The following is a 21,708-nucleotide window of genomic DNA, read 5'->3' on the forward strand; positions in this document are numbered from 1 at the left end:
AAAAGCAGGACAGCCGGGGTTTCTGAGTGTTCTGCTTCACGTTTGTTTTTTAATTCTCTGCCTTTAATATATTTATCTGAACACAAATATTTACAATATTCCTGTGCACAATTAGATCTAGGTAAACATCTGCACTCCCACTAGTGTTAGTGTTGACACTAGAAATGATTTGGAACCAAGGATCTGAGCACCTTTGGACTTTGAGAAAGTCTGGAATTGGGTGCAGAGCTTGCATCTTGGTACAAATGGTAATGCATACAAAACATGCATGTTCAAGTTAACCTAGCACTGCAAAATTGTCATGCAAAACCTGCTAATTCACCATCCACAACAATGTTGGTAAAATACAATGAAATAACTCATATTTCTCTCTTCTGTGAAAAAGTGGGTAAGTAGAATTTAATAAGGGTGAAATCCTAACTCCACTGAAGTCAATAGCAAAACTACCCATGGGTCCAGGATATCTCACTAGGATTTTCTCATTGAAAGGACTTTATATAGATAGACTTATAGATCCTTTGGGAACCACTCAACATTCAAAAAGCCACTCAAGATAAAATTTAAGGAATTGGATGGTAGGGAGTAATTTAGAGTGCTTATTTGGATTTTAACTAACACTTTAAAATGTGAAGTTAGGGTGCCCTATGATTTTAAGGGGCTAAAAATAGATGGCTTCCACTGATTAAAGCCAGAGTTGTAGGCTTTTCAAACATAGAGAGCATTTGTGAAACAGCGCAGCTGTATGGTGCTGGAAAATCAGGAACCACACATTATTTGGGGGTCTATGACACAGACATGCCTAATGACAAACTCCCAAAGTCTTGCGTGCTCTGAAAGTTTTCTGCTATCTAATGACACAGAAAATTTCCCAACCAAATAACTATGGGATACCAAGGAGTCCTGAAAGCCATTGTGAAGAAGCTATTACAACCAATAGTTTTGCTCCCCTACCCAAAATGGTTATTATTGAAAATAGGCATGCTAGTCAATAAAGGTATGGTAAATTATGATAAAGTAATTTCCCCTTGATTACAGTAATGTCTTAGATTTGAACTATGAGCTTGATGTCACCAGTTATTAATGATCTCCATGCGAGTAATATACAAGTACACAAATATAATTTTTTTAGACTTATTAGAATTTTTATTTTGCCAGGACACACACTCTGGAGAAGACATTACATAATTTTTTTAAAGCTAATCATTTAGAAAGTATAAAAAAATACCAAAAATGCAATATTGACAACTTTGAAAAAATTACTGTATCACTTTCTATTTGAGACACATCATGAAATAATATAGTAAAGTTTACCTATTAAGTATAGTAATACCATGTTAGAGGATGATCATCTTCTGCACCATCATTTTAATTTGTATTATTAAAATGCAATTTACTTATTTTCATATGGTAACTCCAGGTGTGTTTGTGTATAGTGTATGTTTAAAAATACATATTGCAGGAAATGAGACCATGGGCTGTGAATAGCAATATGAAATTTGTTGCTTGCTACCATGTGGGTGCATTTCCACAGGCAGTTTAAATTCCTGCATTTTTTTAAATATATATTTTTCAGAGCTTGATTGTTCATTAACCTCCATAGCTGGAGTTATGGGTTGTCCTTAATATACATAGTGTCTGATAAAATAATCTGGCACTGACCTGTTCTGGGTTTTATTAATTTATTAAATAACTATTCTTTCATTGTGAACTCTGTACTTCATTAAATGGTGTGGTTTTCATGGACCCATGGATTTTAATTAACTGGTGCTGAATTCTTACCTTTGATTAATTTATACTTTTACAGTTCCCACAATTAGATGCAATATATATTTATATATAGTAGAATTAAATAAATGCTTTTCCTGGTATGAGTGCAATATTTGTGACAGAATTCAGTTTATAGGTACAGGGTTAATATTTATCAAAACTGTAATTCTCCTCCCCCCCCCTGGCCTCCCATGACTATAAATCCTACAGCATGCTGTTCCACCCCCTGCTTTTACTGCAGCTATTGCTAATGCTAGGGGCTATGGATGAACTGTTTGGGACTAGGTGGTCAGCGCTTTCTTATGCTCTAATTAATTTTGAAGATTGGGATATTCAGATCCAAGTTCAAATTCTAACAGTTCACAAGGTTAGAAATGAGCAGCACCGCGGTTTTAACACATGACGGATATTAGTCTGATTGAGCATCTTCCAGTAGCACATTAAGCAGATAGTATGGTGATGAGTGCAGCATCAGAACCAATATAGAATTGAATTATATCTTAAATATTTTCTCCCTTCTTTTGAATCCCTTTGCTGCTCCAATGAAAGGAAGATTTAGAGTAGGATTTCATGGTTCTTGTTTATTTTCTTACTAATTAATCCTGTATGGATGTGTAATAATTGTCCACCTATGGAGATTATCACCAGAACCAATCTCCTATTGAAGTCAATGAAGGCTGCATCAGGCTGTATGAGAGTCGCATAACTAGCGTTTTATGTGTGTTTGACCTGTAATAGTTTCTGATTAGCAAATTTCTTGCATGTTTTTATTGATATAATCTTAGGCCTCAATCCTGCAAGCTCTTCAGCGCACTCGTAGTCCCTCTAGTAAATGCTGGTACTTCTGTGAGTAAACTCATGGATGTACTTAAATGTTTGTAGGATTGGGCCTCTCTTATTCTTTCTCCTATCTTGTACTTCTCATCTCTTCTTTTTCAGTTACTTCTAAGATCATTCCTTCTGTTTAAAATACAGCTGACACTAGTATTGTTTCTTGCCCACCTTTTATGGAGGCTGACTCCTTAACTCCAAAGACTTTGGAATGTGTTACCTTCACCAAAGTGGAGTGCAGCCTGAAATCAATCTTAAAGCAGTAGATGCTAATGCCATTGGGTTAATAGGTTATATAACAGTCACCTTATGCTTTTTAAACTTTGTTCTTTTCCATGGTCTGTAAGCATTAGTCACAGGTCTGAACACAACACACCTCATGAGAGGATGCTCCTTAGTCTATCCGTAATCTCTTGATTGAGAATCATCAGCAGAGAAAACTGCAGACACCCTTCTTTCACTACTCTTCTTAGACAGCTTTAAGACCATCTGTGAAATTCTCATAGTCTAAAAGCATGTGGGATGTAGTAAAAGGAGATTTACTAAGAACTCAAAGAGGAAATCAGGTTAAAATCAAAAGAACAAGCCACAGGTTTAAAATGGCAAAGCAAGCCACTGCTGCTAATTGGAAATACAAAAAGAGTTTGACACTGCAGATCTCTTTGATGACCAGTAGGTACTACTCCTTCAGCAGACAGAACAGAAACAAGTTCTGTCAATTCCTCCCAGCGTCCAGTGTCATTTCCATCTTGTCTTCACTGGATCTCATCCATCTCTACTTCTTCTCCACTGCTATCTCAACACTGGCAAATTAGGGAGACTATACTGCATAGTTGTGATGAAATAGACTTAACAGCTTGTCATAAACAGATGGTTAAAGGTTAACGTCTCTTTTACCTGTAAAGAGTTAAGAAGCTCAGTGAACCTGGCTGACACCTGACCAGAGGACCAATAGGGGGGCAAGATACTTTCAAATCTTGGTGGAGGGAAGTCTTTGTTTGTGCTTTTTGTGTTGTTCGCTCTTGGGGCTAAGAGGGACCAGACGTACACCCAGGCTTTCCCAATCTTTCTGAATCAGTCTTTCAGGTGTCAAAATTGTAAGTAATAGCCAGGCAAGGCGGATTGGTCTTATGTTTCTTTTCTTAACTTGTAAATGTGTCTTTTTGCTGGAAGGATTTTTACCTCTATTTGCTGTAACTTTGAATCTCAGGCTGGGGGGGGGTGTGGGCGGGGCATCCCTCTGGTCTATATGAATCTGAGTACCCTGTAAAGCATTTTCCATCCTGATTTTACAGAGATAATTTTAACCTTTTTTTTCTTTTATTAAAAGCTTTCTTTTTAAGAACCTGATTGATTTTTCCTTGTTTTAAAATCCAAGGGATTGAGTCTGAACTCACTAGGGTTTGGTGGGGGGAAAGGAGGGGGTCTGGTTAATTCCTCCTTGTTTTAAGATCCAAGGGGTTTGGGTCTGGGTTCCCCAGGGAAGGTTTTGGGGGAACAGAAAGTGTGCCAGACATTAAATTCCGGATGGTGGCAGTGTACCAGATTTAAGCCAGTAATTAAGCTTAAAAGTGTTCGTGCAGGTCCCCATTTTTTGTACCCTAAAGTTCAAAGTGGGGAAAAAACCTTGACACAGCTGAATAACATCATCAATAGCAATGTTGACCAAAAAACAGAGTGCCTCTCTCACATGGTGAGCAAGAGGGGTGACAGCATGGAACTCTGCAAGAATCCACAGGAGAAGACCTTCTGGAAGGTCAGAAATCAAGTAACATTAACCTCTGAGATCTTGGAAATGGAGGAATTAGTACAATTGTTAACGTCTCTAGAGCCAGATTCTACAGGCAGAGTAACACATCTCATGGCAGGTGGTATCAAAGGTTGCTGGTAGAGCTAATAAAATCAGCATGTCAGTTGTCAGAATAAATCATTGTCCGAGGCAATTTCTGTACCCAGGCTGTAAATCAGACTGATAGGGATTTGCAAAATCTGATTAATTTGGAGTTGCAAGTATTCATTATTTCTATTTAATTTGGTTCTTAAACCACACCTATCATCATGATAACTCTTTATCATCTTGCGATCTAGATAACTTTCTCCAGAAGTGGCGGGTCAAGATGCAATTCTAAGGAGTGAAGTCACTAATGTCAAATGGTTGCTTCTTGAGTAAGGGCTTGGGCTCACTGGTTGTCTTCCCAAAAGGTCGCATTAGTTAACCTCCAGGGATTATGTCCTGAAAACTGCCTTGCTGGCTTTCACCTGAGGGGGTTAAGTCCCACCGTATAAATGGTAGTATGCAGCTTTTCCAGCACAACCAGAGCTGCATTACATGAGAATGAGAGAAACATTTTCAGAGAAAAGAGGGTCATTTGTGACATTCTGCTCTGGCATTGCGTTCAAGGAAAGGGTTGGATCAGTTTTTTGTAAGATTATCTGCCAAACAAATGGATAATTTATACCCAGAAATACTCAGTTTTGTATCAGGTGTGGTGGCAGTGCGGACTCACCAAACTGCTAACCACACAAAGAAGTTCCATTGGAGAAGAGATTTCTCTCAGCTTCCATCTCAGTCGCACACAGGAATGCAAAAGCTTCCTATGTAACAAACAGTCATATTAGGAGTGAGACTACCACCACCAGCACTCTTTTCTCCTCCCCTCCTGCTTCATTTTAACAAGCCATCTGCAAAGTATATCCAGGGTCCCTTGTTGATGCTTGAGGACTAAATATATGATCTTCAGGCCCTAGACCTTCCACAGGGTGGTCCAGCAACTGAAAAGAATGTGAGGACTTATGGTAGGGCTGTTGTAAGTCCCATTTTTGTCTAAAGCATGATGTAGTTACCATAAAATTGGCCCCTGCATGGACTTGGTACTCAGTCAATGCAAATGCTGACTTGGATTGTGGGACCATTTGAAGAGAGATCTATTGTCTGGAAAATGAGATAAGGTTACAATCTCAGATCCATTTAGGAGCTTTAAGAAGATTGCAACCCGTGTGAAAGAATTATTACTGAATCCCTATCCCTCGTCATGGTTTTATTTTCAGTTACTAAACTCAATACAGTCATAGCTTTTTAGAGTCATGTTGATAAGCTTGAATTCCCAGAAGCATAATCTTTGGAAGAATGCCTGTGTCACACTGTTGTCTCTGACGGTTGATAGAGGTCGTCTGTATTTAAATTTCCAAACATATCTTTAGTATTGTAGTTCCATGATATTAATTTTGCTTTTCTACCTGGGCTTTACTTTCTATTTCACAGGTTATTAAATGTGACCTGTACACAATGCCTATTTTGACAGGACTGAGTTAGGCTGTATTGACCATCATAAAACCATTATAAATTATTTACATTACTTAATTCAATGTGTTTGTTCCATTTTAGATGTGTTATATTCAGGCAGTAACTAGGAGTGTGGGGGCATTTCCAGGGGATTAATGACTATCTGGGAGGAGTTGGTGACCTGTAAAGCAGTAACTGTGTCCATTCATTAATCCCCAGGAAATGCTTGCATATTGAAGCCACGATTGCGATTAGAACTAGAAAACAAAACAATCGTGGGTGAGTGGAGCAAAAGGAGGGTAGGGAGAAGAGAAGCTGATGCTATTCTGTAGAGAGAGGGATAAGGAAGAATCCTCATCTCTCTATCTCTCTCTAGCTGGCTCTTTCAGGGAATTAAGGGGACCGGGTCTGGTTTTACTATATCTCTATTGGAATAGGAGTAAATATATGGCCTTCCATATATTTGTACCTGCAAGTACAAGTGATGTAGGATTGTACCAAGAGTCCTTTATAGCTATACATAGAAGAAAATAAAATAGGATAGATTATTAAGGAATGCCAGCTATCATATCTCTTGGTGATAGCATGCAATCATCAGTCACCATAGATTTAATCCTATCTTCTGGGTACAATTTACACCTTATGAAGATCAGTTCCATGACATACTACTTTTAATATTAGCCACAGTATTGCTGATGTGATGCTACGCTTCCTTTTCCAGCCATAGGCAACATGTGGAGTTGTCAGGCATTTCTTGTTAATGATGAAGTGATTATGCTTTTTAGGGAGATGATTTTTTGCTTTTAATAAGGCACCTTTATTGAGAAAAGCCTTTGGGTTTCTGTACAGAAAGGTAGTACTGCCACAGAACCCTGATTTGTGGAGGGGGAACCTTCAGATAAATATGGGTTCTAATCTTTGAGGGAGCTGGCCAGCAGTCTTTGCGGAGTCTTCTTCTGGTACTGAGCGCAGTCTCAAAAGATGGCTGGCCAGCTCCCCGAGTTATGAAGAGATGGGTCCAGCTGAATTGCAGTGCTGCTTCTCCACCTTGCCCAGGCTCTCAATTTTTCTTCTTCTCACAGTTGGCACTCTCTACATAGGTGGTTACTGAGTTCAGAGCTTTGATCCTGTGGTGTTTAAAGGATTAGGTTGGACACAAAGTTGTGCTAATTCTCCCAACTCTGCTCGCCTAAACACTGCCTTATCTGCCTGTCCACCTACAGTGATATGGCTCTGTTTTGCTTCTCAGAATTTGGGATGAATGAGATCTGAAGTTCACTATGCCCTGTATATCTGATATGTAGGTCAGTTTTAGGAATGATATGTCTGAACACAAAAGCATATGTAGAATTACAGTGAGATGTATAGGAACAGGTTCCAGCTTCTCCTGTTCCAAAAAGCTTTATTTTCCAGTGGCTAGGGAGCGACTGGTGGTAATCTGCCACTTGGATGTCAGGCTAAAATCAACCAAATAGAATGCATGACAACCTCTTGCTCCTCCCATTTCCCGATCATTGGAATAATACAAACCAGGTCATGTTCTCAAGCATGTTGATAAGGCTAGCTGTTCCAGTTGTGGGTCTGCCCATGTGATACACTGATATCAGAGATGCTGTCTTTCATCAGAGCGAGCCATAGGTGAAAACTGATGCTTGTCATTGTTGAGGATAAAAACTGTGTATTTGCTTAGGTGCTGTCTAGAACAACCCATTTTCTGGTTTGTCAGCTTGACTTCTGCATTTTGCTTTTGTATCAAAAGAATTTCACTTGCCTGAAAGGAAAATGGTCATCTCGGTCATATATATTCACACTCAGATCTGACTGCTGTCTTGAACTCTGGAAGCAGTCATGGTTAACACAGTTCTGTGCTCAGACTACAGTGCATAACTAGAGGTCACAGATGAAGGAAACCACACTGGATTTACAGCCACAGTTACCGAATACCTCTGGACTTTTACAGTGAAGTTTCCTTGTAATGCAGAATGAGCCCATTGTATTGGAGTCACAGCATCTGTCTGTTTATAGAAATACATCAATACTGCAGCTACAACTGTCAAATGCCACAGTATGTATATAAAAAGTAAAAACCAGGATATACTCAGGATTGTTTTGGGTCATCTGTTCTTTGGTAAATCAGATATCAGTGAGGGTATGATGAATTTGAATTATTGACATCCCTTTCTACCCAGCCCCCTCACGCCCACCTCCCCAAAAATTTATTCTTAAACAAATCAACTTATACAGCAGCAACAAAAAAGTAAATGAATAAAATCTAAAAAAAGCAAAGACAAAACCCTATCCCAAGCAGAGTTTTGATCATCGAGCCATTTCAGGAAGTCCACTCGGGACTTCTCTATTAGAAGGGACTCCAGTTATGGTGATGGGCTGCAGTATAAAACTTTTAAAAAGGCAGCATTTTAGATAATACAACTGCTTCAGATACAGCTGGTGTGGAGTTAAAATAGTTTTATTTTAGAGCTGCTTGTTCCATTTTGTACAAGGTTATATGCAGATCATGGAATAGATGGGAAAACATGCAGTTGTTACACCCTTTATAAATTGTCATATTGATCTTCTGGAAGGATTAAGATGTTCGACTCCAAAATCACTGTTGGCCATATGCCTTGGATAAGCCTTTTTTTTTTTTTTTGGTGTGTGGTGTGTGTATATGTGTGGATTAATTTTATGCTAATAGACTGAAGGTCAGATGCTGTATAAGGCAGTAATTAAAATATTAAGTTACAATATCGAGAACAGCAATCTGTTTTTCCAATCAATAAGCAGTGTCAGACAGCTGAAGAGCTGCAAGTTACAATTCCCCAGTCACATGTACAGGGCTATTACACTGCAACTGCGTAGTTAATCAATTGACTAACATCTGTGAAATGTTTCCTCTGTTAGATGCTGGGAGCTTTTTCTCTTGGATAAATTCCTGTGTAGCATTGACTGCTGTTAACTTCACCAGGCTTTGAAAAGAGCTGAAACAGTTCCTGCTCTTCTCTGATGGAAATACCAGTTGATCAAATGGTTGGTTTTAGAAAGTTTCATCTGGGCCAGCATTGCTTGGGAGGCCTAAGATTTTTCCAGAGAAAAGGCACGCACACAAGCCTAGGGAAAATGAGAAGAGGAAAGCTATATTGTCTGAATTATCTGTTGGATCTTTTCTGTTGAGGGTGCAATCAAGCAAAACCATCCATTGTATCAGTGGAAATGACCGAGCCAAAACCAAATAAATTAAAGCTGCTCAATCCATATGTTTAAAATATATCACCACAGATTTTTTTCAAATTAGACTAGAGGAAGAATTACCCCTATAGCTCCATTTATAACATATTTATTTCATGGTTGCTGGATGGTTCAGGGGAGTGGTTATTTTCTCGAGGTGACCCCTTCTAACCCAGCTCAGATCACCAGTGATGGAAAGATGTATAGTGGCTGATGTGTAATAAGTTGATGGGGAAAGCCAACAGGAGCGTGACTGATATCTGTTAAAGATGTTGGTTACAATGCTGTGAATCCAGTAAAGGATAGGATGTTCAATTTACCTAGAGCAGGGATAGGGAAAGACCAGAGGAAATTACTATGAAAACAGTAGGAGGTAAATAAAAACAAGCACCTGGTCAAAAATAAAAACCATCTATATACAGATGCAAAAAGCTTAGGTGAACTAGGATGCCTTGCAATGGAAGAGGATGTGGAATGTAGAAAATCAATGAGATACTGTAATACATGGCTATAAACTATATAGGAAAGTCAGATTTGGACAAAGAGGTGGGGGAATGATGCTATATTTAAAGGAGTCCCTAGAATGTAGTGAGATACAAATTTTAAGTACCACATGGGTGAATCTGTACAGTTAAAAATTCCAAGCCTTAAGAATGTAAATATATTAATGGAGCTACATTACCAGCCACCAGCTCAAGAAGAGGAAATTGAGAGCACTATATTGGGAGAGATCAAAGAGGAAGCAAAATCTAACAAATGGATAATAATGAGGGACTTCAACTACTGATGTATAAACGGATTATAAGAACACACAAATGGCCAGATTGGGTCAGACCAATGGTCCATCTAGCCCAATATCCTATCTTCCAATTGTGGCCAGTGCCAAGTGCTTCTGAGGGAATGAATAGAACAAGGCAATTATTGAGTGATCCATCCTCTGTGGTTCGGTCATAGTCAGCTCAGCTGGCAGTCAGAGGTTCAGGGACATCCTGAGCATGAGGTTTGTCTCCCTGACCATCTTGGCTAATAGCCATTGATGGACTTATCCTCTAAAAACTTATCTAATTCTTTTTTGAACCCAGTTATACTTTTGGCCTTTACAACATCTGCTGGCAATGAGTTCCACAGGTTGACTGTGCGCTTTGTGAAGAAATATGTCCATACATTTGTTTTAAGCCTGCTGCCTGTTAATTTTATTTGGTGATTCTAGGTTCTTGTGTTATATGAAGGAGTAAATAATACTTCCCCATTTATGTTCTCCACTGCATACATGATTTTATAGACCTCTATCATATCTCTCCTTAGTTGTCTCTTTTCTAAGCTGAACAGTTCCAGTTTTTAAATCTCTCCTCATATGGAAGCTGTTCCATACCCCAATCATTTTTGTTGCCCTTCTCTGTATCTTTTTTAGTTGTAATAATCTTTTTTTGGGGTGGGGTGACCAGACCTGGATGCTGTATTCCAGATGTGAGCATACCATGGATTTATATAGTGGTGTTCAATAATGAGAGAGAGAACCTCTTCTGGACCTCTCTGTTCTGTAACCTCCCTCCCTCCCTTTGCTTTGTAATCAAAATGCTTAATTCTAAGAACTATCAGTAGCTGTTTTGCCCAGACCACTGTGGTAGTCCATAGATGACTGTGTGAAAACCATTGTTCTTTTGAAAATTCTAGTGTGGGTTCAATTATTGTTAATTTAACATGTCCTCGACACACAATACAGTGTGTGTGTGTCTTCCAGATAAGACTTTAAAAACTGAAGTGTCTGCTCTTTGTGGACATTAGAACTTAGTGGCACTTGTTCTCAGTAGTAGGGATTTCTCTTGGTGTTCTTGGCCCAGAGTTTCCATTCCCCTCACTGTTAGGTAGTTATGTGACCTGGCATTATTAGGTCTATGTGTCATTTAAAGCCTTGTTCTGTCAGTGGCTGAGCATTATAGACCCAAAGCCAGGGTACCAGTCTGGATACTCCCTGTGTAGTCTGTTCTGCATCCGATACCAGTGAGAGCACAGCAGAGTGGAATGCCCTAGGTGCCCTCTATAATTTCCCATTTGGAAAGATTCACTTGGCTTCATCTCCTGGTAGAGGCTGCGGTCACCTTCAAAACAGGTGAAGGTGACCAGAAAGTCACCATGTGCTAATGGGACAGCAGGCAGGGGATGGGGAATGAGGAAGGAATAGCATGGGAAGTTACTGGGGGGAGGGAGAGCTGGATGGGGACCCATTCAGGAGGAAGAATTAAGGTGCTTTCCTGCCGCTCTGGAGACCCTAGGTTCAGTTCCCTGTTCTGCCACAGACTTCCTGTCCAATCTTGGGCAAATCATTTAGTTTCTCTGGCTCAGTTTCCCTTTTTTAAAAAAAAGAAATAGCACTCCCTAACCTCCAGGAGTGTTGCGAAGATAAAAATATTAGATTGAGAGGCATTCAGATACTATGGTAATGGGGGCCAAATAAGCACCTTAAACCACGTTTATTTCTCTCAAAGCAAACTGCCCCTTGTGTGCTGACAGTTCTCACTTTCCATTCCATTCATGTGTTCTGTGTGTGTGTGTGTGTGTGTGTGTGTATATATATATATATATATATTAATTATGTATACACACACAGTATGTGTAGTTTACTGAGCTCTTGTGATTTTCATGAAGAAATATGCTATCTAATAAAATTATTATTATAGTAACTATATCTTGATGCCATTGAGGCTGCTTTTTTCATCCTCAAGATTTAATAGGCCACTGTTAAAGTTAGGAAGCATACAATGTAACCTGCTGCTTTTATATAGAAAGTAATTGGGAAAATACTTTGGCAGTGTCCTTTAGAAATCTAAGCAGAGGTACCACAAAACAAGCAATGACATTTGTCCTTCAGAGAGTCTTTCTTTTCTGAAGAAGTGCTTACACGCAAGGATGTTGGGGAGATTACATTGCTTGCAGTAAATGGCTTTAACATAATGAAACCTTATTTGGAGCCTCTTTGTTGCCTCAGCATTTAAAAAAAAACATAAACTCCCCATTCCCCAGGCCTACCACACTTTGAATGAAAGCACGGTTGCCAAACCTTAATCCTTTTTCTTTCTGAAGAGTGTGTGTGTGGTGGTTACTCAAGGTCAGCTTGAAGAAGCAGAAATGAAGCCTGTCGAAGGTGATATTTATGAATGGGCTTTCATCCCGCTGTAATTGAAATTAATCTTGAGTCGTCTTTTCCAGTAACTTCCCAACCAGACAAATTTGAGTTGACGGAGGGATAAAAGGTCTGAACTTAGGCTCTGCAAAAGATAGCTCAAAATGTGGCCAAGGTTATAAATCACTTCCTGAAATGATAATGCCAGTGCTAATTGATCTGGAGTCACATTCCTAGCAGTTCCTGCAGCAAATGTGCATCTTCCCTTTTATCAGGCAGTTATCTGCAGATAATAGGACAGGAAGACCAAGTGGTGGCAAAGTTGTAGAAAGAAAACTTTTCTTATTTTCCATTAAAGTCGTCACTTTAAAACATACAGTAGCTCTGCTTTTCTTTTTTATATACAGTATGGAAACTAATCTTCAATCGACTAACTGAATATAGTGAATTTAGTGATGTACTATCCTTGCTTTTTCACTGTGTTCTCTTACAAGTCAAAAAATTCAGTAATTCACAATAGGTCTGACCCAAACAGCTGTGCTCCTGTGGGACAAGGCAGCTTATATTGTCTGGGATAAAACATGTATGTGAGAGCTGAACATAAACCCTTCTCAGTCAAAGGAGTTTGGCTGTGGAATAAGCTCCTTGGAGAGGTGAGACTCATTTCAAGACAAACTGAGAGATGTCTCTTCTTTAGGGTCCTCATCCTGCAAACGCTTGTTCACATGCTTAACTTAAGCATGTGAGTAGTCCTATTGACCTCACTGAAACTGCTCACCTGCTTAATGTTAAACCTGTGTGTAAATTTTGCAAGCTTATGAAAGCTTTCTCACCATAACTGGAGTACGTAAAATTAGGGTGATCAGACAGCAAATGTGAAAAATCGGGATAGGGGTGGGGAGTAATAGGAGCCTATATAAGAAAAAGACCCAAAAATCAGCACTGTCCCTATAAAATCGGGACATCTGGTCACCCCGCATAAAATATATATGTATACACTATTATAAATATATAACCAAAGCAAAACTTTCTATAATCAAGGAAAGGAAGAGAAGACAACTCGATGAGATCCACTGGAGACTTTGCTAGGAAGGTCTAATTTACCTGGGAGGCACATAGACATTAATGGTGATAGGTGCTACAACTAGGTTGGTTTATATGGAAGTTAGAATTCATTCTGATATTGAAAAAATGATTTTCCATAAGGAATGATAATGGCCCCATCTGTGCGAGGCACAGCATACAGTCAACATTTTAGCTACGAGGGAGCTAATAATAGTCACACAATTTTTATGTAGCACTTTATATTTGAAAAGGGCTGTACAAACATGAATGAAATAAGAGGTCTGAATTACAGCAGCACCACAGGTAAGTAGGGAACTGCAGTCCCTGTTTTATAGATGGGGCGGGGGGAAGAGAGATTGGGTCAAGGCTACACAGTTCAGCCCTTTATTTAAAAAGTAATAGCAAAGCAAGCTGGTCAGCAATGCGATGATTGCTTCTGTGCTGTTGGAGTTAGTTCTCTTGCTGTTGGCCTTGCTGTGGGCATTGGTGCATTTATGACAAAGTAGTATTACAAATTAGCCAGTACTTAAAATAGGATAGAAATAAACAAGCTTGACAAATCAGGGGCATTCCTATAGTATTCTTTTCAATTAATCACGCTGTTTATGATGAAAGAAAAGAGTGTACATGCTGTCAATACCATGCACTGTAGAATGGAGCCAAAATACCAGCCCAGTGAAATCCTTTTATTGTATTTTTGAAAATATCCTATCGGCTATAACTGTGCATGTTCTCATTACCCATACAAATGTCTAGCCCTAGTCACAGTCCTGTTAAGCTCTTGCCCTCTGACACTTTGTCAGTGAGTTCTATAGGTTAATTCTGAGTTTCATGAAAAAGGATTTGCTTTTATCAATACTTATTGCCCTGTGTTTAATTGAATGCCTCCTTGTTCTTGTACTATGAGAGAGACTCTTGTTTATCTTCTCCCTACCGTTCATTATCTTACATCCCCCACCCCCTATATTTCCTCTTGTTTGTCTCCTCTGTACTGTAAACAGTCTCAATCTCTCTTCACAGGCAAGGCAATTATTTTTGTTGCTCATTTTTGAACCCCTTTCTATGGTTTTTACTTTTTGAGGTTGGGTGACCTGGACACTGGATGAGTGAGTACTGTTGATTTATATAATGACATTTATAAATTTTTTAGTATCTTTCCCTTTTCCCCTTAATATAGATATTTATTAGACTGTAAATGTTAGTCTAGACACTTTACAAACATTTCCTCCACATCCTGGATTTGCTTAGGTCTGGATTAGAAATTGACTAAGAGAATAGAGAGTAGGAAATGGTTAATTTGGAATGTGATGCAAGACTTGTCTGCACTGGAAACATAAATCAGCATAGCTACATCTTAGGGGCGTGAAAAGTCCACACCCATGAGGGACATAAATATGCCAACCTAACCCTTGATGTAGACAATGCTATGTCGATGGATGAATTCTTCCATCAACCTACCTACTGCCACTCGGAAACATGGATTACCTATGCCAACAGAAGAATGCCTCTTGTTGGTGTAGATAGCGTCTACACTGAAGTGCCACAAGGGTGCAGTGCAGTGCTGCAGCTGTAGCATTTTAAGTGTAAACATAGCCTCAGCCCAGGTATGGATTCATTCAGCAGATGTTTGTGTCCTAGAACAAATGTCATATTGCAATCATGTTAGTTAACTTGAGTTAATAAGCCGTCTATTAGTGCGAGTTACAATGCAACTAAAAACTCAAACTCTGTGAAACCATATACAACTGAAGAAGAATTTTCCACTCTATTGACTCTTGATATTTCAGTACCATTTTCTATACCATTCCTTATCCAGCCTAACATTTTGTTTGCTTTTTAATCATTGTTACACATTGACCAGAACTTTGAATTGAGTTGGCCATAATGATGATTACTTGTTTTTCCTGAGCAGCCAGTGAGTTGTATTATTAGTTCAAATTATTCCTTCAGTTCCTTCAACATTGTTTTATGATGATAAATGGTTCAGTTAAGTTGTTCCACAGGATTCCTTCACATCTGTGAAATGGGACTTCATATATGGGGTGAATCAGCAATCTTAGTGGCTGAGGATCAGCTGGGATGCTCCATCTTGCAAAAAGAATAGGGTCCTGATTCTCCTCTTGAGTTCAGTCATTTACAGCAGCACAGTATGGGTGCAAAATGCTACTATTACAATTTTCACTCACTTTGCACTAGTGTAAATGGCTACATTAGCTGCCGGGCAGTGGAAAGTCAGGCCCTAATATCCAGGTCAATGTATCTTAATATATATTTTATTTTAACCTCATCCTACAAGGGGTCTGAAATTGGACCAAACGGGGATAGAATCAACAAATATGGCATGAGTAGAGAGAAGTAACCCTGAAGGAAAATTTTTGACTGAAGACCAACTTTAGTTGAAAAAGGAAAAAAAATATTCCTTTTAAGCTTCTAAACCTATGTAGTCACTGGGGAATGTTCAGACTACATGCCTAGATGTTTCTCATCTGTAAGCAAAATTGGATACAAATTCCTAATTTAACACACAGGAATGTTTTGTAGGTTTGTGTCACTCCCTAGAGGACTTTGGGTCCATAAAACAATAAATGGAAAACAATAAGACAGAAATATAGTGTTGTCAGCTGTGATATAATCTTGCCTTAATATTATTTATGAGTTTTAAAGAAAAAACATACCCAATTCCTGTGGACCATCCCTCCCAGAATGAAGCATTGTGGAGAGAGCAACTAAACAAGACTGTTGATTATATATATGATAATTAATTTGGTATCAGGTTTCGACTCGTCATACTTCTAAGATAAATGAAACAGTAGCTTTTTTTTGTTTTACTATCCTCTATTTCATCAGGCAAACTGGCAATGAAATTGCTGAACTGAAAAATGAGAATGGAGTTTGTAACATTTAGTGGCATGTATGCCAGTGAGTGGGACATAGCATCACTCCTGCTGTTTGGTTGTGGAATTTAATTTTTAAACAAGTTAGGCACTTAATTGATGTACAGTTAGTTATAATTGCCTGTGAAGTATATTGAGTAACTGTGCATGGAAATTACCTTAGTAATTTATTATAGCATAATTTTAGTTAGCCCACAGGTATCTACTGTAGAAACTTAAACAGATTGTGCCCACATAGCAGCCTAGTGATCGGAAAATCAAGATGTTCTTCGAGTGCTTGCTCATATTGATTCCAGTTAGATATCATCCACTCCATCTTCCTGAGGTGGGGGTTTCCCCAGGTCGACCTATTTGCCTCGCGCATCAATCGGAAATGCCAAGTGTTCTATTCTCTCCAGGGGCGCTCTAAGGGTTCCCTATCAGTCGCTTTCCTACTTCTGTGGAAACACCAGCTGTTCTATGCCTTCCCTCCATTCCCACTGGTCCACAGGGTCTTACTTAAGCTGCGCAGGGACAAGGCATACATGATTCTGGTCGCCCTAGCATGGCCCAGACAGCACTGGTACACCACACTCCTGAAATTGTTGTTAGAGCCTCCGATCACACTCCCCCTGTGGCTGAACCTGATCTCGCAGGACCACGGACGACTCTGTCACCCCGACCTGCAATCCCTCCACCTTAGTGTAGCTGCTGCACGGCTAACTCAGTCAGAGTTACTCTGCTCACAATCGGTGCAGCAGGTTCTGTTAGGCAGCAGGAAATCCTCGACTCGAGCTGTGTACCTCTCTAAATGGAGGCATTTCTCCTGTTGGTGCGAGCAGCGTGATGCCCCCGTTGCAGGTGTCAATACCTCTCATCCTAGACTATCTCCAATCCCTGAAGCAGCAGAGCCTGGCAATATCATCTGTCAGGGTGCACCTGGCAGCCATCTCGGCTTTCCATCCAGGAGAATGTGCTTCCTCTGTCTTCTCCAACCTGATGGTCATTAGATTTCTGAAGGGTTTAGATCACCTCTACTCACAAGTGCGACAACTGGTTTTGATGTGGGACCTTAACCTGGTCCTTTCCAGGCTCATGGGGCCCCTGTTCGAGCCAATGGCCACCTGCTCACTCCTTTATCTATCTTGGAAGACAGCCTTCCTTGTAGCCATCATTTCAGTGAGATGCGTATCTGAAATCAGAGCCCTCACTTCGGAGCCACCATATACAATTTTCCATAAAGACAAGGTGCAGCTTTGTCCCCACCCTGCCTTTCTCCCCAAGGTGGTATCAGCTTTTCATGTGAACCAGGACATTTTCCTCCTGGTCTTTCATCTGAAGCCGCACACTACATGGCAGGATCAACATATGCACTTTCTGGAAATTGGTAGGGCACTCACATTCTATATCGAGCGTCCGAAGCTGTTTAGGAAAACAGCCCAGCTCTTCGTTGCAGTGGTCGACTGGATGAAAGTCCTACCGGTCTCCTCGCATCTTCTCTTGGATCATATGCTGTATGCATGCCTACTACGACTTGCCTAGTGTCCCGACGTTATGCCTCACCGCCCTCTCCATGAGGGCTCAAGCTTCATTGGCTGCTTTCCTGGCCCAGGTTCCAATTCACGAGATCTGCAGAGCTGCAGTTTGGTCATCGGTACATAGCTATGCTGCTCATGACGCATTAGTTCAGCAGTCTAGAGACAATACTGCATTTGGTTCAGTGGTTCTGCACTCAGCAGTGTTTCACTCCGACCTCACCACCTAGGTAAGGCTTGGTAGTCACCTAATTGGAATCGATATGAGCAAGCACTCGAAGAAGAAAAAATGGTTACTCACTTTTGTAACTGTTCTTCGAGACATGTTGCTCATATTCATTCCAGACTCACCCTCCTTCTCCTCTGTCAGAGTAGCCGGCAAGAAGGAACTGAGGGGGCACTGAATCAGCAGGGGTATATCTCCAGCACCATTAAGGCTGAACTACAGGGGGCTCAACAGCCGACCCACCAGGTGTTGCTAGGGTAAAAATTCTCTGACGATCGTGAACGCGGCACGTGCACACCTAATTGGAACGGATATGAGCAACACATCTCAAAGAACGGTTACAAAGGTAAGTCACCATTTTTTGCTGTACATTAAATTACATGCAGCCCATCAGTAAAATACAGCTGGCCATAATGCAGTAAGGACTTTGTCTTGCATGTTCTATGGCATGAGTTGGGCACGTCAGTGAATAATATGCTTTTTATCTATAGTAAACCACATAAACTGTGCCATCACACTGCTAGTGTATGAAATTGCCCAGCTAAATGACCTAATTTTAAACCAGTTTAGGGGTGCAAACCAACAAAGCACACGCCTAATTGATACACATGCTTATTGCAGAAGTATATTCACAGTGAATAACTGAATGCAAATTGTTAGCCATAACAACCGGGTGCATTGTACTGATGAACTACATATAAATTAGTGTTTTGAAGCTCTAGACTGCTGTGTGGGCAAAGTTTCTACAAGCATTGTCAATGCATAACAGTATACTGACTCTCAAATAGTGCTGTCAGAGCAGAATATGTATTTTTGATGTGACATGTTTAATAAGTACCACAAAGGCTAATCCATTGCTGAATAATCTCCTGGACTTCTCCGCTGGAACCCTCACTGGGCTTTTAGCACAAATAAAAAAGCACTTCAGATAATGCTTTTCTTAGTTCAGGAGAATAATGGGTGCACTTTCAGTAAAGAGAATTATTAAGAGCCATATCCTATCTTTAGCTGCCAGGACAAAACACCTTGAATTAAGAAACAAGAAAAGTTTTTAAAATCTAATCCTGGTTATGAAGTTACGTGTTGATGTAAGTGTTTTCTGAATTGCTAAATTTAAACTCCTCCCACACCCAGAATTTCTTGGAAAGATCCATGTTTTCAAATAAAAATATTTTGGACAAAGCTCTGCTGTCCTTAGGTGGTGTCACCCTGGGACAGGCTGAGTGTTCATTGACCTCAGTAGAACCTGGGTCGGTGCCAGACCCCAAGCTCATATAGCTCCTGAAATGTTCTGCTTCAAGCACTTTTTTCTTCACAAGTGCATGTCCAGCCCTCACTCCATAAAGAAATACTTCCTCACAATGGTTTTGTCATGTGTTCATAATCAACGCAAGGAAAGCGTAGTCCTCTGTTATTGTAGCAGGTCAGGTCAGATAGTAATGAGGGTGAAGGCATCCGTACTGCAAACCCAAAATGTTCAAAACTCATGAGTCAGGCCACAAAAAAAATCAGGCTTAAAAAATCATGAGCTGTAAATATAATACATATTATATTCTTTTTCTTTGCCTTCTGGTCACACGTTTTCAAGCATCGCAACTACAAGGGTGAAAAAAGTTTTCATAAAAAAAGTAAGATTCTCATGCAATACCATCTGTAGGAGGCTAGGTCTTAAGAAATACACTAAATATCACAAGACACATGATAAAATTTTAAGAGCTGGAAACACTGAGGTGTGCAGTGTTGCATTCTAATGTGTGATTTTTCTCAGTCCACTTTTACACTGATATAACTCCGCTGACTTCACTGTTACTCCTGTTTACATCAATGCAAATGAAAGGAGAATAAGGTTCTAGGTGTCCTGTACTACAGTAATTTTCTGACCATACCTCTGGCATTACTCTTGTTATATTTTAAGGCCTGATTCACACACTGCCTTACTTCACTTTTGAGTGTATCTAGCTCCATTCAATGGATTTATACCATCCATATAAGACTGAAGTAACATAGTGGTGAATAAAGATCCAAGTGGGTTAGGCATAAAGCCATCAAAGGCTCTGGCAGCCCATGCCTGCTTTGAGGCAGGTGTTTGGTGTCCTTTCTATAGCTGTAGCAATGGTTGCCCATTTGAACTGCATGAAGAAGCTGTGTCTGTACACACTGGTGCTCCTAGTCACACGGGGTTTTTTGCATTAGTGCTGCTATACATACACCACACCCAGTGATGATGCGCTGCACCTGGGTGACTTTAAGTTGCATGGATGCAAACTTTGTTACTCAACAGTGTAAATTTCCGTATTCTAACAAGGCCTTTCTTGTGAGTGGAAGTGCTTCTCCAAATTTGTTGCATGACTGTGGAATACAGCTGAGGTCTGGGGACTATCGTGAGCTCTGACACTTACTGTTGCACATCAAGGCATGGATATCTGCCCATCTGAGATAAACTAGGCAGCATAAGTGACTTGAAAGCTACATTACTGTCTGTCTAGCTGGTCATGATTAACCATATTGGCTAACCATAAATTCTCACATAGCATGACTGAATTGGAATTACAGCCTTCCAAAGAGTTGCTGGCAACTGTTCTTATAAGGTGAAGAATAGCTAGTTTAATAAAACTCCCCTATTATTAATCAGAACACCCCGTGGCAAATAACTACCTGTGTTTAGTTAAATCATGAGGTCTTATTATCTTACTCTTCATTATCCCACCTTTATATACTTTGCTTTAGAAATTCCCTTGTGCTGCTACCAAGCAAATGAGAGAATCGGCTAATAGGTGAGGCCATGAATTTCAACTGGGCTAACATAAGCCTCAACAGCTTCACAGTTTGGGTTCATTTTAGGTGCTTTATCTGGATAGACTGGGTCTACACAATCGGGTTGGGAATTTCACAACAGACTTTCTGTGGGATTGTTGGCACTTCCAGAGCCAGAACTAGGGAGCCAAAAGGCATGTGGAAATTGATGACAACCCTAATGGAGCTTTTTTCAAACCTTAATAGATAGTTTGTTCAGCTATGGGTTTGATTTTGGGTTAAGGCTTATGATGGGACAGATTCCTATTTTCCCCCCCGCCCGCCTGCTCTGAAATGAATAAATGGAAGGGAAACAGATAGTGGTCAGTGCAGTATTCTTTTTACGAGTTATAGATGCGAAGTCACAAAGGATAGAATGAAATGTAGCCGTGACTGACCTGTTGCATCTATATCAGAGGGGAATGGCCTGGAACATTTCATAGAATCATAGAACTGGAAGAGACCTCGAGAGGTCATCTAGTCCAGTCCCGTGCACTCAAGGCAGGACTAAGAGTTATCTAGACCATCTCTGACAGGTGTGTGTTCAACCTGCTCTTAAAAATCCCAATGATGGAGATTCCACAACCTCTCTAGGCAATTTATTCCAGTGCTTAACTACTCTGACACAGTTTTTCCTAATGTCCAACCTAAACTGCCCTTGCTTCAATTTAAGCCCATTGCTGCTTGTTGTATCCTCAGAGGTTAAGGAGAACAATTTTTATCCCTCCTCCTTGTAACAACCTTTTATGTACTTAAAAACTGTTATCATGTGCCGTCTCAGGTTTCTCTTCTCCAGACTAAACAAACCCAATCTTTTCAATCTTCCCTCACAGGCCATGTTTTCTAGACCTTTAATCATTTTTGTTGCTCTTCTCTGGACTTTCTCCAAATTGTTCACATCTTTCCTAAAATGTGGCGCCCAGAACTGGACGCAGTCCTTCAGTTGAGGCCTAATCAGTGTGGAGTAGAGTGGAAGAATTACTTCTCGT

At 40.1% G+C, this 21,708-nt stretch overlaps 1 long non-coding RNA gene across 1 annotated transcript in view; it reads right to left on the reverse strand.

The window, feature by feature from the left end:
• Positions 1–21,708, reverse strand: part of LOC127054338 (uncharacterized) — a 788,041-nt gene that overhangs the window by 653,209 nt on the left and 113,124 nt on the right. The window lies entirely within an intron of this gene.

Source organism: Gopherus flavomarginatus, chromosome 6, assembly GCF_025201925.1.
Source record: "Gopherus flavomarginatus isolate rGopFla2 chromosome 6, rGopFla2.mat.asm, whole genome shotgun sequence".
NCBI classification, from domain to species: domain Eukaryota; kingdom Metazoa; phylum Chordata; order Testudines; family Testudinidae; genus Gopherus; species Gopherus flavomarginatus.